Genomic DNA, 25,537 nt, shown 5'->3' with positions numbered 1-25,537 from the left:
TATCCTGGTGCACCTCCAGAGGGCGCTGCTGAGGAGGGAAGCCCAGATAAGGCAGCCAGACCTCCAGAGAGCACACCACAGCAGGAAGCCCAGGCCTGGAAAAGGCGTGGAGCAGGCAGCAATGCCTGCCCACCACCTTCACCCAGCTGGGATCAGGAGCAGAGCAGGTGACAATGCCTGGCCCCACTTGACCAAGCTAGGATCAGGAGTGGAGCAGGTGGCAATGCCCGCCTGCTGCCTTCATCCAGCTGAGATCAGGTGCAGAGCAGGTGGCAATGCTGGCCCACCCTTCATCCAGCTGGGATCAGGAGTGGAGCAGGTGGTAATGCCTGTCCCCCTTAACCTGGTTGAGATCAGATGTGGAGCAGGTGGCAATGCCTGCCTGCTGCCTTCACTCAGCTGAGACCAAGTGTGGAGCAGATGGCAATGCTGGCCCACCCTTTACCCAGGAGGGGAGCAGGGGGCACCCAGCTGGGATCACAAGTGGAACAGGTGGCAATGCCCATTTTCCTTCACCCAGCTCAGATCAGGAGCAAATTACATGGCAACGCCTGCTCCCCCCTTCGCCTGGCCGAGATCATCAGTGGAGCAGGTGGCAATGCCTGCCCTCCTTAACCTGGTTGAGATCAGACGAGGAGCAGGCGGCAAGCCCGCCCCCTTCACCTGGCCGGGATCAGGAGTGGAGCATGAACCAATGCCCACCCCTTCATCTGGCCTGGATCAGGCACAGAGCAGGAGGCAATGCCTGCCCCCCTTCACCTGGCTGGGATCAGACACAGAGCAGGTGGCAATGCCACCTTCCTCCCCCCCACCTTCACCCAGCCAGAATCAGGCACAGAGAAGGCGGCAATGCCCCCTCCCACTTCACCCATCTGGAATCAGGTGCAAAGCAGGAGGCAATGCCCCCTCTTTTTTACCCAGCCAGGATCAGGAGTGAAGCAGGTGACAATGCCTGCCCCTTTTTCACCTGACCAGGATCAGACACAGAGCAGGTGGCAATGCCAACCCCCCCTTCACTCGGCCGAGATCAGGTGCAGAGGAGGTGGCCAGGCCTGGCCCCCTCCCTGCTTTCATCTGGCTGGGATCAGTGATGGAATAGGAGGGAATGCACACCTGCCCGCCCTCCCCTTTCTAGAGTTGTATTTTTTTCCCACAACGGGCTTTTTTACCAGTCTTGGTCTATCTCCACTGTGAACATTGATGGTATACCATTGAGAGGGAGTGACAGAACACTGCACACCTTAGACATGGGGGGGATGGGCAGCGCTGCATGTCTCTCTGCATGTCTCTCTGTGTGTGTTTCTCTTTTGTTAAGAAAGCTGCTTCTTATGTAAGGTGGGAATACCTCTGAACTCTTCTTCTGTTTCTGTTTTCTCTTGGGAGATTCTTTTCTTGTCTTACGGCCTTTGAAAGAGGAAGGCTGTGTTTTTAGAGCTGCCGTTAAGGCCTCATTCACACACCCACATCAGCCTCGATGTGACACAAGGTGGCCATGGTAAGAATTCTTTAGACTAGAGGTCTCTCTTTTTACTGTGAATGGAATCTATCCCAATAAACTGTATGGTTTATCTTTTCTATGATTTAATTGCCTGAAGATTAATTACTGCACTTCTGACTGGGTATCTCTGCTACCAAACAAAATCTAACTATTTCTAATAGAAAGAAGGATGGGGTGGGACCCCTTTAATGCTCTATAGCATATCTCTAGAGGTTCCTTTGCCATGAGAGCAGGTGTGCAGTCATAAGGAGATTTACGCCACCCTCCTGGGTTGATTTCACCCACTTCTTGCCAGAGGGCCAAGCTAAAAGTGACGAGTTACTCTTGAGTGGCAAGTGAACAGACTCACATGAATATCTCCCTGTTCATGTGTGCTCCACTTGTACTCCACTTGCACTCCATTACATGATCGAGTGGAGCGCAAGTGGAGTGCAAGTGAACAGGGAGGAATACACGTGAGTCTGTTCACTTGCCATTCAAGTGTAACTCGTCACTTCTAGCTTGGCCCAGAGTAAGCCAGATCCTGGCCTGGTTGGGGATACTTGATAATTTATTGCCCGGACACACACAATGCACTGCAGCAGGCCTCTGCTCCGCTTTGGCATTTGAGATGGGGGACTTACAGTCTGTTTCTTCACTCTGGAGCTCTCGCATTCCTTGCTGATCAGCCTCCTGAAGGTACTGGGCTTTCCTACATCAGTGCCTGGATGTAATACAATTAAAGTCATCCTCTGAGGAGCTTCAGCCCAAGACTTCCATCAAGAAAAGTCTAACATCACCTTGGCTGAGACAGAAATGTCAGTACCAATTTGAAGAAATATGGGCAGGCAGGTGCAGGTGTAGATGGAGAGCACAGCAAGCAGAAGGCCACAGGAAACCAGATGATACCTAACATGAGAGCACTGAAAGGACAGGACTCTTCAGGACCCCTGGCAAAGAACACGTCGGAGTAGCAGAGAGCCTCTCCACAGTGTTTTACGTGGAGCTGGAAATTAATCAGCGCCTCCTAACCCCACGGGAAGGAACTAGCCATTCAAAGTAGTTGTTGCCAGAAACTGAAATAACTACTCATGCCATCAGTCCTGCCCTCTGCTGTGCCACAAGGGGGGAGGCTCCTCTACTAGGACTCCCTTTGTAGAGAAAAATATATACGCCTCACTGCTGCTTTGAACCTGTTGAGAGCCAGTATGGGCTTTTTTTCTGGGAAAAGAGGTGGTGGAACTCAGTGGGTTGCCCTCGGAGAAAATGGTCACATGGCTGGTGGCCCCGCCCTCTGATCTCCAGACAGAGGGGAGTTGAGATTGCCCTCCGCACCGCTCAGTGGTGCGGAGGGCAATCTAAACTCCCCTCTGTCTGGAGATCAGGGGGAGGGGCCACCAGCCATGTGACCATTTTTAAAAGGTTCAGGAACTCCGTTCCACTGCATTCCCGCTGAAAAAAAGCCCTGGATGTAGCAGTTAAGAGTGTTGGACAAGGATCTCGGAGGTCCAGGTCCAAATCCCCACACTGCCAAGGATGCACAATGGCTGACCTTGTGCCAGTCACATATTCTCAACCTAATCTACCTGAAATGGTTGTTGCTAGGATAACTGGAGGAAAGCTGCTTTGGGTGCCTGCTGGAGAGAAAAGTGGGGGGTATAAATGAATAAAAGTGGGGTATAAACCTGTTCTTACTTCTTCATTCTCTTCTGCCCTTCCATCATTAGTCTTCTCAAGCTACCATTGGAACTATAACTCTGTACAAATTTGGGGGGTTATGGCAGTGCAGCAGTACTCTGAAGCAAAGTGTATAAATGTCCTCTGTCCAGGCAAGTACAGGGACACAGAAGTCTCTCCCAATTTTCAAAGGCCCTGCTTTTTTACTTGCTTTGCTACCTCTGGGAATAATTTCATCACACTAGCCATAACCTCGCAGTCTTTGTCTCAGTTCCTATTTCTGACCCCTCATCATACATTTAAGTATTTCTGTTTTTTCACCTTAATAGTAATTTGTTTTCCCTAATTTTGTTAAGCTTCCCATTGTCAGCTCTCCAGAAACATCCATTTTAACTTCAACATTCTTAATTTCCATATACATTTTATTACCCACCCACACCAAAACCCTTTTCTAACATACGCACTGGACCTTTAAAGTGGGACTCTGTCTTCTTTTTATACTTAAATAAGATGAGAGCTCCAAATCTAATTAAGTCAGCAAATAAAGTCACTTTAGGCAGGTAGGATAAATCATTGAGAAATTATAAATCAGAGGCTAATTCCATCAAAAACTGTAACAGGAAAATAAAGGACCTGTTCATTTACAGAGAACTTTGGGTTTGCCGGGTTCTCGATCAAAGTGATCCTTGGTAATCTCTTTACTTAATGACTATCTCTTATTTTTTTCTCCAAGTTACTTTAAACCAGGGCTTTTTTTCTGGGAAAAGAGGTGGTGGAACTCAGAGGGTTGCCCTCGGAGAAAACGGTCACATGGCTGGTGGCCCCGCCCCCTGATCTCCAGACCGAGGGGAGTTCAGATTGCCCTCCGCACCACTCCAGCGGTGTGGAGGGCAATCTCAACTCCCCTCTGTCTGCAGATCAGGGGGCGGGGCCACCAGCCATGTGACCGTTTTCAAGAGGTTCCGGAACTCCGTTCCACTGCGTTCCTGCTGAAAAAAAGCCCTGCTTTAAACCAATTTGTAATATAGTATAAACAGTTATCCTGTAGTGGAGCCAAAAACTGTTTGCTTGAGAGAACTAATATTGAACCTGATTTTGAGAAACAGTCTCATCAGCATGCAGTTACCTGTTTAATGGGGGGGGGGTATTAAATAGTCTTTCAATTAGTTTCTTTTCACTAGTCACTCATGTACAAAATTATGTTACAATAATTACTTTATACACGTACGGAAGTTACTCGTAAAAGTGAATTTTGAACATAAAACTAACTTTTCTGCTTTTAAAACCATGCCTCCTAGCTAATTTACTTGAAATTTAAACAAACACAGCAGCATACTAACAATAAAACAAGAACGGATCGTTTTCAGATACAAATACCAGACGGCTAACGTTTTTTTCCTCTAGTGGCAATATCAAAAGAATTCATGGCTGTTCCCAACAACGTGGACTCCGTGGATGATCACAATAAAAGCTGCCAAAGGACATCCAGATTAGAAAGGAGACAAATATTTATGATCAAGCAAGCAACAACAAAAATACTCCTTTATTAAACAGCAGCAATCATTTAAATATATTAGTCACTTTATAATCCTTTATCAAGTCCCATTTTGAATTATAACTTTACTTAAGAACTGTGATTTCCATTTCATCACTTTATCATGATTTCATGTTTTTAATTGCTTAAAGTTCTAATCAGCCAATTCCTAAATAAAATGAAATATACTTTAATTCTGAAATGAAAACACTCTCGGAATATGCTGCATTTCATAAATGCATTGGCCATTCAATATATACAAGTAAGAATACGGCAATATCTTCTTATATAAGTAACACTGAGAAAGAGGTATAATAATTGTCTCAGCACTGAAATAAGTTTATTTTGTTTTTTAATTATCCATAGTACCTGACTTGGCCTATACTCTTGCTACATTCAGGTTTTAAAAACAATTTTTGTGAATTCCATTTTAATCCATATGAAAAATTGCAAAAAAGTAGCTAAATAATTTATGTATCTGCACTTTAATTTTAAGTTTGGGCTGAAAGAACAGTCTGTAAATAAATAATCCTCTCAAAAAATGTATCGTATCATATATATTCTCACACATAATATTTCAATAATGCAATTAACATTATTGGGGGGGAAACAAATCTATACAATTATCTAGCACTGGTAAAGTGAAAAGGTAATTGACCTGATCAGTGCCAAATGAGAGAATGTTCAGCCTCATGGAAGCCCTTGAGTTTTAAAAGGAATTGTTTGTAATAGCAGTCTATCCAGGTATATTCTTGCATACAGCCACAGATGTCAAGGCAAGCAATATCAGGCAAATTCTGGAGAGCTCAGGAAATGCTGAGCAACACGTGTGGGGGGAGTGCTGAATCAGCCCCTTAATTTTTCAAATGAAAACACTGAATATGTAAAATAGCAGCTTGATACAGGGAGGGAAGACCAGAAACAGGTATCTGCTTACAACCCATCCTGTGACAATGTTTAATCACTTAAATGTAAGTGGTAGATCCACCTGCCTCCCATAATTAATGCTGTAAAAGCTGAAAGCAATGACCTTCTGTTAGAGGGGGAATTCCTCGTTTGCTGCTGCTATGAGGCTCATGATGACCAGCCTTTGCATCAAGACTCACATTTAACTCTCTTATTTTTTCTGCCAAAATTATTTTTAAGCCTGTTGGATAGGAATTATATCATTTATATTTCCTGTACAGCATCTATTACATTGAATTCTGTTATGATTTAATGTGGACAAACACTTGATCTGTGTTATGATTGAATGTGGACTCTTCCACCTGGCTTAGTGACTTCAATGAGAAATTAAGTATCAACATTTAAAATACTCAGCAAAAAATGCTTCAGATTGAATTTGCAGGAGTCAACTGCTCATAAAATACAAAAATTCTGTTTCCAATCAAAATAAGTATCCCAACACTGCACATGTAACCTAGTCGCTGACTTCAAAATATATTCGCAATAATACACAAAACTTTTAGCCTGCTTCCCCGTACCCCATTTGCAGATCTCCCACGTTGCTGCAATGCATCTTCTCACTGGTTCCAACCTCACATCCCTGCACATAAATAAACCACAGAGCTCTGTACACCAACGTCTGACCACACCCTAGTACCTGTAGAGACAAATCTTATCTGTCTTTAAAGTTTGTGATGTATGCAGCCTTGTCATCTCTTTATTCTTCCATGCCTCTACAATTCACTGCCCAGTTCAGAAACAAAGAAAATTAAATCAAAGGAGTCAGTTATTCTTTTAATCCAAGACCCCTAAAAACACGGTATCCTGACCTAAAGCATCACTGCTCCTTACCTACCCAGAGAAAATCATCTCTACATAATGTATGCAGTTACTGAACCATTCTTTCAGTTAGGAAATTATTTTTAATATGTATTCTAAACCAACTTTCCTGTAATTTAAAACCATTAACCCATTCTCTGTCAGTATGGCTCTCAGGCGTGCCAGCACAACACCTCCTCTCCCCCGTCTTCCCAATGTACCAGAGAGGCGGGTACACAGAAACGCCTTCTCACCTGCATCTTTCACCTATCCTCTGCCGAGTGCTTGAACAACCCTGGGCTACTTATCTCATAGGTAGTTTACAATACTGTCCTCAAGCCTACATATTTATCATCGTATTCATATATTCTGACTAAATCAGGATTGCTTTATCTATTATGAATCCCCACATGGAGACTGCCAGAGCCAAGACAACCGAACAAGTGATTTGTACGCCAGGGCTGGCCAGTACATGCGGCGCTTGGTGCATATGTGGAGACATTCCATGCAGTTGGCTTAATTAACAAGCACAATATGGCTACACTCGTAGCTCCTTCCACTCGGAAACGTTTTGCAGGGTCTTTATTCTGCAGCGCTTTGCCTAGTAAGACATTCACAAACAGATAATTTGCAAGAGTTTGACACAAGCAGAGAGCAAAATATGGCCTAAAGGACCACTGGGAAGTTAACTTATGCATCCACTGTAACAAGTGACATGTGTAGGTATAAAATATGCTTTGTTTTCATCATTCAACATAGTATTTATAAACTGTCTTACTTACTCAAAGGTAGGAGGCAACAGTTCCTACCCACCCAGTGGCAGCTTGGGCTCCCTCCACCGCCCACTTCAATATTTCACACTCCTATTTACAGCAACAATAAATATAGCAGTCTTTTGCAAAAAGTAAAATCAACAGGCCCCCGCCCAAGCAGTTCACAGTGTAAACAAGGTTAGCGCTGGTATTAATGTATTTTATTATCACCAAGTCTCCTCTTCATATGATAGCTTTGCTATATACCTGTTAATATCATCACTTCTACTGACTACAGTTAAAGTGGGGGTGCTATGACACTAAACAAGGGCAGGAATAATGTGCAATCTGGATAATAATTGGAGCAAACAAGTACCTTGAATGATCAAGATGGTTAGCCATGTTAGTCTGTCTGTAACAGTAGAAAAGAGCAAGAGTCCAGTAGCACCTCTAAGACTAACAAAATTTGTGGTACCATATGAGCTTTCAGAAGTGAAGAAGTGAGCAGTGACTCACAAAAGCTCATACCCTACCACAAATTTTGTTAGTCTTATAGGTGCTACTGGACTCTTGCTCTTTTCTACTGCTAGAATGAACAATTACCTATAACTTTATGACTAAAAATTTATTAGTGAACCCCAACAGTTCGCTCAACAAAACCATGGATATATTAAAAAGTCTACTTCTCACAAGTGACAGGGCTTGAGGAGTTTAAAAATGGTTTAAAAACCCTTAAAATGTTAAAAAATGTTTTTAAAACGTTAAAAAACCCTTGTGAACATGCAGAGTTAAGCAGAGAAAAAAGTTGATTCTGTTGTTTTTATCTGAAAATAGAATTTCTGGTTATTAAAGGCTGCTAGCAGAATCCGTATCACCTTTTTGAGTTAATATTGCAAAAAAGATGTATAACATCTCACAGACAATTTCTCCAACAGAAATATATTTCTTAAATCTTGGGAGAGGGAGAGAATGCATGCATATAAGCATGCAATACATTTACATATAGACATACAATATCTATTCTCTGCAGATAACAATTTTAAGGTTGTATTTCCATCAAAATTGTGTGTAACATAACATAATAAATAAACCTCAAGAGGACAGCTAACCTAAGTTACAGCTTAGCATAAGCCAGCTACTTACCATATTTAGCAGCACATATAGTACTTACTATACCAAATATGATTTCAGGAAAAAGAGACATTTATTGAAACAAATGCATTTTAAGTTACAGTATATATTATCTAGCCAAAATAAAAGCCACAACAAATTTCTTTGTTCCTGGTTTCTCACTACATCCTTCTGTTTTGTTGCAGGTTATTATGCTTTTGTCCATGTTTGTCTCCAAATATTTGTCTATTTCCTTCTAGTTCATAAGACTACTTTTGGCTTTCATATTATTCAACACAGCATTTTTTAAAAAGCCTTTCGAACAATTCTTTGTGCTCTTGAGGAGAAAATGCTCCTAAAAAGAATAAAGTGACCCTGCCCAGAACTGCAAGAACAACATTCTGCTCTGCTTTCCGTCCTCTGCTGCACTTAATCCCTCATGAAATTGTCCTGCACAGAAACTGTATTTGTCTGGAGAACGGAAGACAATAAAAACTGCTACTGATCCCAGACTGAGAAGGCAGGGTTTGATCTCATGCACCAGTTTTGCTTCTTTCTGATCTGATCTGCCAATGCAGTAATATGCAGGGCTACAAAATACCCAGTACAAATTCAGTAAGGCTACAAATGAACAGTAACCTTCTCGTGCCTAATGATCCATCCATCTAAAATCAAGCATGAGTTAAGTTTCATGAACAATGAGGAGATGTCAGTTAATTGCAACCTGGTCTATTGGTTTCAATGTATGTGTGGAGGGGACTCCAGAAGGACTGCAGAGCAAGTCATGATTCATTTAAAGTCTAGCATAGTTAAAGCTGTTTTCATCTCCATTCGGATCATGGGTAAATTCGGTTTATTCCGGTTGATACGACTTCCCAATCAATTATTTAAACAAAACCGATTTGATTATATGTCTAAAAAGGGGCATATGCTGAAACTAAACGGTAGCGTTACGGGCTTTCAAAAGGACCGCCCTTCCGAGGAGCAGGGAAATCTCCTTGCAACAAAGACGTCGCCTTCGGGTTGACCAACGCAAAGGTCACCCCAGGACAAGGCTTCGGTGCCCCACGAGGGGGCGCGATGTCCTGGCACCGAGCCAGGCTCTGCCAGCGAAAGAGAAAAGCCGCGCCAGGGAGACGGGGAAGCCCCGGCCCGAGCGGCCCGCCTGGCGGCCGGTGCGGCGGGCTCGGACTCCGGCCGCGGGCACGCGACGCCTCTGCTGCCCCGAGGAGCCTCCGCGGGAACTCTGCGAAGAAAGTAACTTCCAGAGGCGCCGCGGGCCGGCGGGCGGGCGGGCAGGACGCGCTCGGCCAGGCCACGTGCCAAGGGGCGCCGCCCCGCAGCTCCCGCGCGGATCTCGGCAGGCTCGCGACTGGGCGGCCAGAAACGTCCAGAAAGAGGCAGGAAGCCGCGGGCGGGGGCGGGGGGCACCCCCCCAAGAAGCCCCCGGGGAAGAGGGGCGGGAGGCCGGCCCCCTTCCATTCCCGGCAGCCCCGACGACAGAAAAGCAAGCCCGGGAGCGACGCAGGGGGCCAAGAGGGCGAAAGGCGCCTTGGAGGAGCCCGAGGGGAGGGGAGGGGAGGGGAGGGGGCGGGCAGGCAGCGGCGCCGCGGCTCTGCTGCAGCCCCCCCGCCTCGCCCGCTCGCGCACACGCTGGGGGGGGGGTCCGCCCTGGAGCTGGGCGGGGGCGCATTCGAGGCCGCGGCGGGCGCGGACTCCGGAGCCCTCGGGCGGCCCGCTTACCTCTCGCCTGCCTGCCTGCCTCCCCCGGCCGGCCCGGGCTGCTCCTTTCGCCGCCGCCGCTCCTCATCCCCCGCTCGTTCCCTCGGCAGGGAGAGGCAGCGCCAAATAAAGGAAGGCCTCCTCCTCCTCCTCCCCCCGAGAGCTCGCCGCGAAAGGCGGGCGGAGAGGAGGCAGAGCCCGCTCGCGCCTTCTTGGCGCCTTGCTCCCGAGCCCTCAGCCCCGCCGGTGCCCTTGGCTGCGGAGGCCGCGGAAGGGCAGCCGGCCGGGGCAGGGAAGCCCCGCGGAGAAGACCCCGTCCTCGGGCCCCACAGTCGCCCACAGGAACGAACGGGCCACCTCTGCGATTGGTGCGCTCCCCCCACCTCTTCCCGGCAGGGGCTGCCCGCCTATGCGGGGGGGGGGGTGTCAAGACCCCCAGCTGATCTCCGGACCGCACAGATCACTTTCCCTGAAGAAAAGAGCAGCTTTGATCTCCACCTGCCCACGTTTCCAGGAATTCCCCACCCCGCGATGACAACCCTGGTCCCCACTGCTGCTGGTGTCAGCGTGAGTGGCAGTGTGGTATAGAAGTTTGGGTGTCATCTTAGGCGATGGGAGACCCGTGTTTGAATCCCCCCTCTGCCATGGAAGCTTGCCGGGTGACACAGGGCCGGTCACATACTGCCAGTCTAACCTACCTCGCAGGGTTGTTGTGAGGATGAAAGGTGAAGGAGAACAATGTCAGCTCCTCCGGGTTTTCAGTAGGGAGGCAAATGGGGTACAAATGAAATAAATGGGTGTGTCAGTCTGCAGCAGTAAAACGAACCAGAACTCCGGTGGCCGTGAAGTCCCGCCCAAGCTTTTGGGAGCTCACTTCAGCTGATGCATGAAGAGGACATCTAGCAGCAAAGAGGGGAAAGGCAAGGGGGGAAGAAGGTATCAACAAGAGGCAAATTAAAACCAACTCCTAGCAAAAGAGTTGCCAGTCCTTTCAGAGCAGCTAGCCATCGCTTGCAGGAAGCGCCCTTGGAAAGGTGCCTGCACTCTCTGCTGGGGCTGCTCTGGGGGGACCTGATCCTGTGAGGCAAGAGGCACCGCAGGAGCTGGCCAGCAGGAGCACAGAGCGGAGTGGCCAGTGGTCGCCATAGACTACCACTGGGCCTCCTTTTGGCCCTGACACCAGCATGCCATCGCGCAGAGAGCATGGTAGGGTGATGCCAGCCTCCCTGCCCCCTCTCTCTCCGGCCTATGCTTAACTGCAGTGCTAGCAGCAGTTAGGAGAGACAAGGTTGTTGAGTGCCCAGTGGGTAGCAAGGAGAAATAGCCCCATAGTCCCACTGTTGAGGCTGGGACACAGTCTGTGAGAGAATGCTGTTAAAATGCTTCACCGGTGGTACTGCTCTCTGGCTAAATTGGCAAGACTGTATGGTGGCATCAGTAATCATTGCTGGTGGTGGTGGTGGTGGAAAGTTCTGTCAAGCCATAGCTGCCTTATGGCAACCCCTGCTGGGGCTTTCAAGACAAGAAACTAGCAGAGGTGGTTTGCCATTGCCTGCCGCTGCATAGTGACCCTGGTCTTCCTGGGACATCACCCATCCAATTACTAACCAAGGCCAACCCTGCTTGGCTTCCAAGATCTGACAAGATCAAGCTTGTCTGGGCTTATAATAAATCTTGTGTTGATTTTATATACATGGATATATACATAGAAATGGGCCCAAAATGGCTGAAACAGGCCCGAAATGGCCTGGGTTGGTCCCGAAACAGCCTGCAATGGGTTTCTGCTGGCCGTTTCTGGCCTGATCGGGGCCCAAACAGGCCCAAAATGATCGGGGCATTTTTAAAATACCCGTGCGATGTGGGTATTTTTAGAGGTGCTGGAACGCTGTTCTTGGGAGTTCCGGCTCAAAAAAAGTCCTGGGAAGAAGTTCTGTGTCAAATGGAACAAAGTGTCCAAGTGTTGCTGTTTTTGTTGATTGTAATAGTGTTGCATTGTATTATAAAAAATAGTAGTATATGGTACACAGAGTTAATGAATAGGGAGATAAAGCCCTTAAAATAGGCTTTTCCTCTCTTATCTTTTCTTATTTGTGGTCTGCTTGACTCACTGTAAATGTAACAATTTTCTCTTTTAAATAAAAAGAGAGAAAAAAGGCATGGGGAATATGTTCAAACCCCCTCCCCCTCCCCCCCCGCTGTGGGCTCTTGTGGGATTTTTTAAATAGTCACATTCTTCTGTAGAATGGCATTGGCAGGTGTGGGTAGGACCTACGGCCACTATAATGTGCAGTCTGGCCCTGAGTGACCCTTTGGCATCTGTGTCCTCGGGTAGAATGCGTTTAAGGCTTCCAAGCAGAGCAGCATTAGACATATGCAACAATGTTTGTTCTTTCTCTTGACTGGTTATACTCAACGCCCCTTTGTTGTACACCATCAAAGAAGTGACATCAGCATAGCACTGGTATGAGCCTGGTGAAGGGCAGCTTGCCTCCAGACTTTCTCTTTTACAAATGCTTGCTTATCTCTGCGATGCACCGTCGGAGAGCTTAGTTGCCTTCCTAAGTCCTTTGTAAACAGGGCTTAGGTAGGATTGCCAATCCCAGGTTTGGAAATTCCTGGATATTGGGAAGGTGGAGCCTGGGGAAGGCGGGGTTTGGGGAGGAGAGGGACCTCAGCAGGGTATAATTTTCATTTATAGGCTGCACAATGCAAGTGAAATACAGTATAGTCTACAGCTAGGACATTCACTGAGCAAAATACAATTAGATTCAACAGTTAGGACATTTAGTGAACAGATACAGTATGGTGGGGTAGCAGAAAATTTGAAAACAAGTTAAAAGCCAAGCACAAAGACGAAATCTTTCTGAAAACAAAACGTACAACTAATTAACACGACATCTTTAACAATGTGGAAACTCCACAGTAGGAGCATATCTACAATCAGCAGACAGTACCTAATAGCATAGTCTTTGTCCCTGCCCGAGGCACCTCTCTGAGCTATTTCTCATGCTGCTGCCCTGTAATCTTAGTAGGAAACCCTCCTGAATAATTCAGTCTTCTTACGTAGTTTGCAGAAAGCCAGGAGAGGGGGAGCTTTCCTGACCCTCCTCAGCTGGCCGTTCCATAAGGAGGGGGCTACCACAGCTGTTTTTGCCCAAATACCAGGTGGCATCTGCAGAAGGCCCTATTCAGATAAGTGAAGTGTTGTGGTTGAACGTAGGGGGAGAGGCAGTTTTGCAGATACGAGGGGCCAAAGCCATGAAGTGTGACAGGCGTGGCCTTGAACTGAGCCTGATAACTGATGGGCGGCCAATGGAGTGACTACAGAATGGGAGTGAGACGCATGCTCTGTCTAGCGCCTGAGAGTAAGGCGAGCTGCAGCATTCTGCACCAGTTGACGTCTCCAAGTTGACTTTGAGGGGAAACCTAAGTAGAGTGCATTGCAGTAGTCTAGTCTTCTTGTTACTGTGGCATGAATCCAGGTGGCTAGACTGGCCCTGTCAAGAGGAGCCATCTTCCAGGCTAGTCTGAGTTGGGAGACCTTTTTGCAGCTGCATTTACTTGCTTCTCTAGCAGCAGTTCTGGGTCCAGTGTAACCCCTAGGCTCTTAACTGAATCAGGGTCAACTGAACCCCATCAAAGATTAGAAGCACAATGTCCTTCAAGATCTCTGCTTTTCCAACAAGCATCACTTCCATCTGAGAGCAGACACCCTGGACTCTCTGCCACCCAACACATCCTCAGACCTGGTCATGGTGCTTACCACTGGCAGCCATCCCTGCCAACAACTCCAAGGAAAAGCAGTGTGGGGGCAGGACCGATAGAGACCGCCTCCTTCGGCCACCGACTCCTCTGCAAGCCGATCTGCCCAAGGAAGTGCAGTCAGCTCCCTAACCCCCAGCACTAGCCCCCGCAGCAGGGAGTACCGGAGTCAGGCAGTGCTCTGGTCCAGGTGCAGGCAGGCATGACGAGGGCAGGCAGAGAGGATGGGGCTAAGCAGGGAGAAGGATAAAGAAGGGGCTCTGAAAGCCCAGGCCAGTGAGGAGAAGGGAGGCAGAGTCCTCTGGGAAGGAGTGCTTGTGGGTTTGGGTGATGTAACCCCACCCACGCCTTCCATGTCTGAGGCCTGGGAGAGACTGTGGGTGGCTCCTACAGGATGGCAGAGAGCCAAGCGGGGGGCCACCTCCAGCCAGGCCTTGACAAGTGGCTACAGGAGATCACAGAATGATACATGGTTTTTAAAATTAATCCTTTATTTTAACAAAGCATCAGGACATCAAATGAAAAACTTCTCATGAACTAAGCATTAAAAAGAAAAATCTTGCAGAGAGGTCCAAGGATAAATTCTTGGCAGGCTTATTTTCATATATTTTTGGGTCTTTGGAAAGTACATCAAAGGAACATGAAAAGTAACAGTCTAAAAAAAAAGCAGAAAGGTATTTCCTGTATCACCCAGAATAGCTAGAGTTTAGCTATTAGGGAAAGGTTCCAAGTGTATTTTTCTCTCCCCCCCTCCTCCTCTCTGTGCAACAGGTATTTGTTTTGGCTGATTCAATAAGAACTCACTTTAAGAAAGCTTATTCCCCCCTCATTTATTTCCCCTCATTTTTTCAGGTGCTGTGCTGAATCTGGACCTTGGTATACTATACACAGATTAAAGATCCCAGAAGATTGTTACAATATCCCTCACGTGCGGGATGAACCCGTAAATTCTTTAGGTGGTGAAAGTTGACGAAAATGATGGTCCCTACAAATGCAGGATGAGTCCATGTAGTAATAATATCCCGACAAGATTCTGGATGCCTTCCTGTTTCGCAGCCCTCTTGGTCACGGGAAATACTTTTTCGGTTCCAGCTAGCAAAATTCACGACCGCATCACATGCTTGGTCAAAAGCATGTGATTTCTGGTTTTCTCCACGCAAGGATTACTATGGAGTTTTTTGTTTTTGGACCTGCTGAGTTGCATTTGGAGTGAGTTGTATCATTCTCCATCAAGTTCCGATGGATGCCAGTACTAGGCATTGATTTCTTGTATATATATTGCATGTTGTTCCTTTTTGGTGTTTTGACACTCATTATAAACAGTGGTTAAATATCTTTACTATTTCTATACGGGGACGTTGCATCTTTCATTGGTACTGGACGGATTCATGGCAACCTATTCCAAATGTTTTGAGGATATATTAGCTATTCCTCTGCAAAAAGTGATGAAGGAGACACAAGATACTAAGATTTTACCACAGACGTGGCAAGAAGCAAACATTACTTTGATACATAAAGAGAAATGATCAATTAATACTGCAATCATACAGACCCATCTCCCTACTGAATGTAGACTATAAGATATTTACAACAATATTGGCTGATGTCAGACTATGGAATCCCTGTTATCTAGAGTTCGTCTCCCCCTTCTGCAAGAAACACAATTTCTTGATTTCAAAAGGTTTATTGAAAGACTAGGCTCTGACACAAGTATCCATATTCCAAGGCCTAGAAAGGATCTTGGCTGAACACAGTCATTGTCGAGAATGAAAAAAGAAAGCATAACATGGTACATCTAATCCTTCACTCCCAGCCTCCCCCCCATCTTCCATAGCGATGAGAACTTTGCTGTGGAAAGGCTCGGCCCGTCAAGGTCTTTGGCTGTAGAAACAGATAAGAGTATTCTCTCCCATGGAAAGTGCGGTCAAAATAACACCTGGACCTGGAGGGAGAGAAAGGCTAATGACTACAGTATTAAACATGGCGTAACTCTGACCAAGGAACCACAGAACATATTAGATCCTGACAGCTGAAAGACTAAGAAGATGCCTTTCAGAAGTTATTCATGGAGACCAAACAGGATTTGTCCCAAAGAGGTATATGAAAGCCAGTATCAGATATCTCCTCAATGCAATTGAATTTCCAAGTAGAAAAAGTGAAAAAACTGCATTTATGTTCTTAGATGCTGGAAAAAGCGTTTGATGGTGTGTCTTGGAGGTTTCTTATGAAAGCACTCCAAAGATTGAATTGTGAGATAGTGTTTCTGAATTGGACCCAAAGTATTTACACCAACCAGCAAGTGGCAGTCTTAGTAAACGACTCGTTTAAGAAGAAAATTGAGATAATAAAAGGATAACGTCAGGGATCTCCAGCATCACCATTGCTGTTTATCGTCGCATTGGAAATATTGGCAGTGAGAATTAGGCAAGTCACGAGGATCGTCAGAATAAAGGAGGGGAAAGAGACATACAATGAAAAGGTACGCAGATGATGTGATCATATCAGTGACAGACCCACATAATTCCCTCAGCTCAAAATGAGAATCGTTATAAGGATAATTATCAAAAAGTCTGAACAAAAATTACCAAAGATTTGCAGAGATGGGATAAATTGAAAATTTCATGGCTAGGAAGAATATCTGCTGTGAAGATATTAACAAAACTGAATTTTCTATTTCAAATTATTCCAATCCACATAGACCAAAAGACTCTAAGTAAATGGCAGAAAGCAATAAATGATTTCATATGGAAAGGGAAGAAATCAAGGGTAAGATTTAAATTGTTACAGGATGACAAGAAATGAGGAGGACTGGCTGTACCAAACTTTAAGTTATATCACCAAGCAGCGGCACAAGTTTGGATAACAGACTGGATTATATATGCTTACTATGATGCAGCCACCAGAAGCAGAATTGATCAGTTCAGCTATGAGTCAATGATGGATGGGAAAGGAAAAATAAAAACCTGGCAAGAAATTCAAGATCAAGATAAAAATATTCCATGGCTGATGTATCATCAAATGGTATCAAGGCTAAAAGAGCAATCTTTTAAACAAGGCTGTAGATTAAGGGAAAAAACAGAATTTGAACTATTAATATTTGGAGATCTGAAACATCTCTTAGAGAAAATTGATAAAATATTATTGCAATACCACATAGAAACAGAACAAGTCAAAACCTGTATGATAAAATGGATGGAAAATTTTGGAGAAACTATTCTGATGAATTTATAGGAAGATCTATGGACTAAGGATATAAAATTTACCGCCTGTCAGTTACATCCTGCCAGCTCTGCAGGCAGGCATCCCCCGGCCTCTGATGGGCAGGGAAGGGGGTTGCTCCACCTTGTTCCTCATTCTGCCCTGGGAGTGACAGTACGCTCCTGTTGCCTCTTCCTGCATATTCCTTCTCAGCTTTCACAGGAACCTGACTTTAAAGGCCTCTCCTTGCCCCACCTCCCTGGTTCTTCTCTCAATCTTCACCCAGCCTCCCTGACTGGCCCTACTCCCCACCTATCTGATGGGAGGGCTGGGGTATACGCTGCAGTCTCCTGACCCCACCCATTCCATCCCAGCCTAGGCCGGGGCATTTGGTCTGCTCTCTGCCTGGCCTACCCTTGCTGATTCTGGAGCCTCTCCAGTAGCTCCTTTGGCATCTTGGGGCCTGTGCCTGCCCAGCTCAAGTTGCTAAATCCAAAAACAAGAGAGGCGCCTCCAATAGAACACAAAACTGGCAAGAGTGGAAAACCACAAACAAAAGCAAGCAATAACGTCAAATATGGTATATTATAATCTCCTATGTAAAGAGAAGTAAATAACAATAATAGGCACAATGAATGAATAGTCAGCAATCAAAATAAACTAATCAAATATAATGGAAATTCCTGGACCCACAAACCATTGAAAAGTAGATGTGCAAAGTACAACAAAGGACAACGTGAGGAAAAAGTCCATCCAAAGGTAAATCAATGAAAAAAACCAATCTTGCAAAAACTGCAGGCCTGGCTAGGGGATTCTCTCAGACTCTCCACTTTATCAAACACAGTTGTACGAGTTAAAGGTCTTTATTAGAGATTGCTCCCTAGAAGTGAACTTATAAATAGTAATTGCCTGGAATGCCAAAGCCAAGTCTTCCCCGAGAGGTTATACCTCCAGTCCCCTCCCCCCAGTTCAAAAAAGAGTTGAAGTTGGTGCAGAGCTGCGAAGCGTGAAAGTCCTGGAAGAGATGCAGAACTGAGTTTCCCAAGGTCGGTTCCCAGACACTGAGTCCCAGCTGCACTGATAACACCACTCAACCCAAGCAAAGCATAGCCAAGATACAGTGAAGGAAGAACACTACACTACTACCCACCCACCCTCCAGTAGATATACATTCACGGGTATGGCAGGCAGGCTGGCTTGCCTGCCTGACAGTATGTTATACACTTTGGAGACTAAACCTTTGCAAGTAAATTCGGGAGTATCTAATAGTTGCTCTAATTCCATTTTTAATTTGTTCATTATTGCTTTTAATTTTACATCTTTTGAAAAGTAAGAAAGTTGGAAGTAAAGAAACCATGGTATATTGTGAGAAATTTTTGTTTCTAATTTAGATTTTTCAAGAAGGCCATCTTTAGAAGCTATGTCTATTAAACACATTTTTTTTTGCAGTTCTCTGTTCCCTAAAAGAGGTAAGGTGTATCTGGGAGATAAGACTTCTTCTGATGCAATAGTAGCATAATGAGAGATTTTTGGAATCAGTTTATTTTTGTATTTGTCCCAAATTTTGAGTATTGCGACAAGAAAAATATTGTGCGATATTGTTGCCTGGCGGCTTTTCTGGGTAGACCAAATTACATCTTGTACTGTTTTGGGGTGATGCTGTGGATATATTAATTCAATCTGTATGTCCATTTTCTTGTAGTATGTAGATTGTGTTTGTCTGGTAGCTGCATTGTATAATTCTAGGTCAGGATAGTAAAACCTCCTTGGAGTCTTTTCTTTTTGATTATGGTGAAGGCAATCCTGGGGTGTTTGTATTGCCATAGGAATTGGTTTATTATAGTTTGCCATTGCTTTAATATTTTTAGAGGGATATAAATGGGTATTGTTCTAAATAAAAATAATAGTTTTGGTAGTATAAATGATTTTATTAGGTGATATCGCTCATACCAGGATAGATGTTGTTTATTCCACTTGTGTAAATTAGATTTGATTTCCTTTATCTTAGGTAGGTGGTTAATTTGGATAAGCTGATTTATATTGGATGAGATGTTTACTCCTAAATAAGACAGGTGTAGATGAGCCCATTGATATTTATGTTGCTGGTTAATCAAGATTTTTGTTGGCTCAGTTATGTTTATTGGTAGTATGCGAGGTTTAGCATGATTTATTGTAAGTCCTGAAATTTGTCCAAAACTTGTTAGTTCTATCTGGAACTTTGGTAGGGACTTTATCAGATGTGTAATGTAAAGTAAGAGGTCATCAGCAAATAAGCTTAATTTGTATGTTTTTTGGTTAATTACTATCCCCTGGATTAGATTATTTCTCCGTATTGATTCTGCTAGAGGTTCAATAGCAATAATAAAAAGGATTGGAGAAAGGGGGCAGCACTGTCAAGAATCTGATATTTTAAAGTGATTACCGAATCTGAATTGTACATCCCTAGTTGTCATCTTCCCCACCATGCCTCAGATGGGCTGGATGCCACCTTCTCCTTTGCCAGCTCACATGGGGCTCACATGGGGCTCTAGTCTGAAACTCTAACCACTATACCACACTGGATGAGTCATGCAAGTTGGGTGGTATCATGTCACTCTATGGAGGCTGGTGGGCCTGGCTCTGATTAGTCCAAAACAGCCCCGGAAAGGGGCCCCGCCCCTTCCCCTACCTTTTATTGTCAAAACCCAAGTCTGGAATACCAACAAAACTGTTGTGGCTGTCAAGCAACAGCCACTGAGGTCATCCATTTTTTAAAGCTACAAGTACTCCTTCTATAACTTGGTGGGTTGTAAGCCCTTTTTTAAAAAAAAAATGTTTTCAGATTTTTCTGCAAATCTGAGGGTTTTTTTCAGGTTTGTAGAAAGATCTGTCTTGTCCATTTATAGCTTCAGTCTCTGGATTTAAGTATCCTCAGATGGCGAAATTGAGATTTAATATATTATTTTTTTAAGTTTTTGTATTTCTAAAAGCTTTTTGTATATCTTTATCTAAGTATATTTCCCACTTACAACCAGTTATAACAGAAACTACCCATGCATTTCTGCATAAAATCCATGAGGAAGAGAAATAACTGGAGCTTAGGGAGAGATTGAGAGAAAGGATCTGTTGCAGCTCAGAGTTGGTTGAGGCAGGGGGATTTTATTGTGTGTTTCAAGGGGAAAGGAATACTTAAACAAGGAAATAAGCTTGAGTGAATGATTTAACGAAGGAGTCTTGCAGACGCTCCTCAAAGGGAAAGTGAATATTGTTTGGCTGAAATATCAAGAGAAGGGAGAAAGATTATATTGGGAAAGAAGGATTATACTTTCCCTGATCCTGAAAATATGAGTGTTGTCTCGTCACCTGGAAGTTGAGGGACAGCTTTGGTGGAGAGGGAAGAACTAAGCTTAGATTACTGCTATGTGCTCTATGTGGGCCTGCCCCTAAAGACTGTCGAGAAGCTAGAGTTGGTACACTGTGCAGTGGCCCAAGCTCTGATTGGAGTGAGTACCATATCATTGAGAGCCAGTTTGGTGTAGTGGTTAAGAGCGCGGGACTCAAATCTGGAGAGCCGGGTTTGATTCCCCACTCCTCCACTTGAAGACAGCTGGGTGGACTTGGGCTAGTTACAGTTCTCTGGAGCTCTCTCCGCCCCACCCACCTCACAGGGTGATTGTTGGGATAATAATAACATACTTTGTAAACTGCTCTGAGTGGGCATTAAGTTGTCCTGAAGGGACAATCAAATATTGTTATTATTATTATTTTAGTTCTTGTTCCATCTACATTGGCTCCTAACTTGCTTCCAGGTCCAATTCAAGGTGCTGCAGGTATTGACATTTAAAGCCCTATATGGCTTGGGGTCAGCATACCTTCCAGACCATTTGCTCTCATGTGAACCTACTCTACTCGTCTTCAGAGGTCCTGCTTTGGGCACCCTCACCAGCTGAGGCTAGATAGGTGGCAACCTGGGCAAGGGCCGTCTTGATCACAGTGTCAAAACACTGGAACTCCCTCCCTCCCCGCAGAGAGCTGTCTGTCTCCCTTTATCATTGTCTTCCACCAGTGAGTGAAAAGATATGGAGTGGGAGATGAAGTAAATTGATTTAACAAACATTTCAGTGTATTTTTCACAATGTTTTTTTCCCTTTCTCTTAAGCTTCTTCTTGTGAGAAACATGAAATAATCCTTCCTCTGATAAAAGCTTTGCAAGCTTCCCATTCAGTAGCACAAGTACCAGCAGTTCCTTGGTTAGTATTACAATACTCTGAAAGCTCAGCTACAATCTGTGTTTTGAAAGTTTAATAACTGAGCAGAGAAACATTAAGATGCCATAGACTGGGTGATTTAACCCAGTCTGGAAACCGAAGGGCCGATGAAATAGGGGCATGGTTGGAAATAACAATTACATCTATAGCACAAATTTTCTTCTGAGGCATAAAAACAGCAGAAACAAGAAAATAATATAGTCAAAAACAGTTATGATGCAGAGAAGAAATAAAGGTATAACCTCTTATTATTTGAGTGCACCATACACCAAGAATCAATCAAACCTAATTCACTCATATAAGCTTTAAGTGTAGACCTCATCAAGGAATATTCTTTTCACTGGGGTGTACTTTGAACTAGGACTGTATCTAGAATTTGATTAAAATCTCCCCCGACCAACAAATAATCTTATGCAAGATTTACCAAGTTGCTGAAAAACTGATGAAACATAGGAGGAGAATCCACGTTTGGGCCATGCACATTAATAACTACAATAGGATCAGAACTTTTTACTACCAATATAATAAAATGACAATTTGGGTCTGTTACCGCTTGCTGAACCTGAAAAGACAACTATTTATGTATCAATATAGCAACACTCTTAGATTGGGTAAATGTATATGTAACAGCTCTCCAGTCCAGCATCTAAATAGCTTACTCTTCTTTGCCATTATATCAGTCTCTTTTTAAAAAGCCATATCCGCATTAAGAATTTTTAATTTAGAGATAACCTTTAACACATACAGTGCAATCCTGGGGGGGCGGGGGGTCTGGATGCCAACTAGGAGTTACACAGGCATATCCTAGACTTATGCCAGTGTAACTCCCAATGCTACAATGGCACAGCGACCTGGTGCTGCTCCGCCCTGCTCCTCTGCCAGTACTTGGCTATGGCAACTCTTGTCCTGGCCAAGGAAAGGTGGCAACACGTGGCCAGACATACTCTTCATTGTTGGCAGTTCAATAAAGTCTGTGTTGAACAACTAGTGCCTCCCTGCTTCTTTGCTTGCCTACGGGTGACAGCAGCTCCCTCCCCCACTCCCTACATCCTCCTGGGACAGCCCCATGGCTCATCCCTGGGGATGGTTCTTCACCCTGGCCTGCCAGGGAAATGGCAGCACCAAAGATCCACCAGGCACCTCTGTCTCATTGGGTTGCCTGTGCCCCCCCCCAATGGAGTGGGGGCCATTGATTTTGTGGGGTCAGCCACCACATGCTCCCTCCATTAAAACTGGCCCTTCTCACATGACAGGGAGGCAAATGGGGTGGGATGCGGGGTCTTGCCTGAGAGCAGGGGGAGGGCTATCAGCCCCTTTCAGCACCGCTGGGGTCTGAGGTGCCAGGCAGATGGCCATGGTGGCCTGGGGGTGGGGCTGATCCGCAAGGGGGAGCAGACCAGTCCACATGCCAGGCACGTATGCCCAGAGGGGGGAACTCCCCACCCCAGGGGGTTCTTCTCTTCACCAGTGAAAGTGGGAGTCTGGACAGGTGGCTGCCCATCATTAACCCATTCTAACTGGGACCATTAACCCAGGGAGTACTGAAGAAAAGAAAGAAATGGAGGGGCCACTGTCCCACCTGGATCATGGTTCCACATGGAATACTGGTCCAGAGATGAAGGCGCATGCATATGAGGGTGCAAGCTCTCACCAGCTCTCACAGGGTTAACAGTCTCAATTGGGCCAGCCCAGGTAGCCCAAAGACTGCCCAAGCTGGATGAGCCTCCCACTCCTGATCTCCGTGCCCACCATTTCCAGAGGGTCCTTTTGCTTGCAGCGAGCTGCCTCCCTGGCAGGGCACAGCCAAGAGCAGTTGTCACCAGGACCGCCCCCTCACCTGCATATTGAGATCCTTTGTGGCAGCTGGGTGGTTGGGGATGGGGAGAAGACCACCTCCCTTGCACCCACATGTGCAGCTGGGTGAGGGACACCGGCTCTGCCTATCAGGCCACATGATGACAGTGTGGGAGGGTGTCATGAGGCTGCAGGTGCCATGACCAGAGCACAATCCCTGCTCCACGGCAAGAGTCCAGCTACCCAGATCATGTAGGGCAACTGGGCACCACCAGCAGACCCAGAGAAGCGGAAGGCTTCCCTGCACAATCGGTGACAGGGGCCGTCCCTGCAGGATCAGGGTTCCCCCTGGATGGATTCCCCTTGAACGGGTGCCTCAATGTGGGTGTTGTGTCTGTGGGGAGATTGCCTGCTCTCCGGTGGGGGAGAATGGAGGAGCCGATGGGCAGTGGGGATCACACCTTTGCTTGCCATTCACACACCTGTCATGGGGTGGCTCGACTATTGGGGGATGGGCAGTAGCATTGTCAGAGGAACAGTGGGGTGGGCGCTCTTGGTAGTCTCTGGCCGCACCTTCCTGGGCTCAGCTGCCAATGTGGCTCTCCTGCAGAAGTCCTTCAGAAGTGGAAGGGCAGTGCAGCAAGGACACAGGCACACGGGCGCCAGCCGCACAGTGGGCCTCAGGATTGTGCTGCCCGTAGAGTCCCTCGGGTCCTTAACATTCTATGGAATCACTTTGAATATAAACTTTGAAAATAGTATATCCAGTCAACAAAGCCCAATTCTCTTATCATGGAGTAAATGCAAAAGATCACAATGAAATATTTCTCAAAGAGTAATAAAGTAGTATGTCGACCACAAACATTACTAAAACAGACAGAATAGGTACAACAATAATTCTATACCAGTATCTGGGGAGGGTTTTAACTCAGTGAAGTACCCTGAGGTCTGCAGTAAAAGTGCTGTGTGTGCATAAATTGGAGCACCTGATCTGAAAGAGGGTGACAAAGGAGGAACTGCACTTTAAATAGGTCAAGTCTGATAACACTAACCTCTCTCATCTAAGTCAGCAACCGTAAGAAACTCAACCATAGCAAGTGTTTTGTGCCTCACACGAGTGAAGGAATCTGTGCAAAAGCCACCTACTTACTGAAGCTTCTAAGTCCCTGCCTACACCTCTGCCTATCCAACCTACCTGTGAATAAACTTTGTTGTCTTTTAAACTTCAGTAAGTCTCGTGTGCCAGTTTCATTTCTAAGGGAAACGTAAACCCCTGTCTTTCCTTCTACTTCAACTTGGCTGGGTAGCATCACAACCTATGTGTTCCTTTAGGGTGGGACAATGAAGAATGCTAAGTTACAGGCACAAAAGTGCTACTGAAGGCTTCCCAGCCCAGGAGACAGTTTCATGTGCTTTGGGAGGAAGATTTTGCCTCAAAGTAGGGGAAGGACAGGGCCAGCTAGAGAAAGCAAAGGGTTTACAACAAGATGAAAAAGTTTTAAAAGGAAAAAAAACCCTTTGCCCCCTAGTAAAATGCTCCACAATACTGGCCACTCCCCTATATGTAATTAGATAGACATTTAGAGACATTTATAGAACATTTATCTGCCTAAAGCCTAGAAATGCTTAGAAAGATTAAAAAATACACAGGATTGCGATGAGCCCAGGCTGTGATCACCAGGCTGGCTTTATTAAGTCAAAATATTGCAAACATTGGGGGAAAGGAGGAGACAGAGTTTCAAGCCAGATTCATTTATATGTGTACAAACGGTCTTAATGTTTTTTGTGTAATCATAAGCTGTTTGTTTGACTATGCAAGACTCTGGTACAGTTGTAGCAGAGAAAGGGGGTTAAATCCCATAGGCAATAACAAATGATTCTGCAGAATTCATAATCTGAAACTTCTTAATTTGACCTTGTTAAAGGAAACAGAAGATGGCCTGGTATTTTATAAAATACTGCAAATCCATATCTTTTGTAAGGCTTCTTGCTTTTGTGAATTGTGAAGTGTTGTGTATCAACACTTCTTTAGTATAATCTGGGTAAAGCATGATCCGCTTTTTGTTGGGACCCTAGTACAGGTTCTTTTTCTCTCTTGCCAAGTGCAGATGACCGTCATTCACACTCACTCTTTGTCAGACGGGTTAGCCTGTCTGGCATAGAAGGTAGAGAAGTTACATAGTTGCAGTTTAATGTTTGACAGGGGTTAACCTGTTGGTCAAAGAAGGTAGGGAAGTTACATAGCTGCAGTTTAGTTTTCTAGCGTTGAAAGGCTGTCAAAGCCAAAAGTTCCATTCCATAGAAAAAGGGGAGGGGCAAGGAGTATATAGTCAGCATTGTTACAGTTAAACGGTCGTTCTCAGCAATTGCCTTATGTTAGTTGGTTGTACTGGAATTCCTGAATTTAAAAACATCCGTTTACTGAATCTGTCTCTGCCTGGTCTGATCGGGGAGGATATTTTGAGAAGATCCATTGAACAGAAATTGATATTTTGCCGAG

General features: G+C 45.3%; 1 protein-coding gene across 1 annotated transcript in view; it reads right to left on the bottom strand.

Moving 5' to 3' along the window:
* Positions 1-10,144, bottom strand: part of MPPED1 (metallophosphoesterase domain containing 1) — a 158,801-nt gene extending 148,657 nt beyond the window's left edge. The window contains exon 1 of the mRNA XM_055000494.1: positions 10,058-10,144. The gene's annotated coding sequence lies outside the window, so the exon portion shown is untranslated. The remainder of the gene's footprint in view (positions 1-10,057) is intronic.
* Between the last annotated feature and the right edge of the window lie 15,393 nt (positions 10,145-25,537).

Source organism: Eublepharis macularius, chromosome 16 (assembly GCF_028583425.1).
Source record: "Eublepharis macularius isolate TG4126 chromosome 16, MPM_Emac_v1.0, whole genome shotgun sequence".
Taxonomy (NCBI): Eukaryota; Metazoa; Chordata; class Lepidosauria; order Squamata; family Eublepharidae; genus Eublepharis; species Eublepharis macularius.
This window is presented reverse-complemented; position numbering and strand designations above follow the sequence as displayed.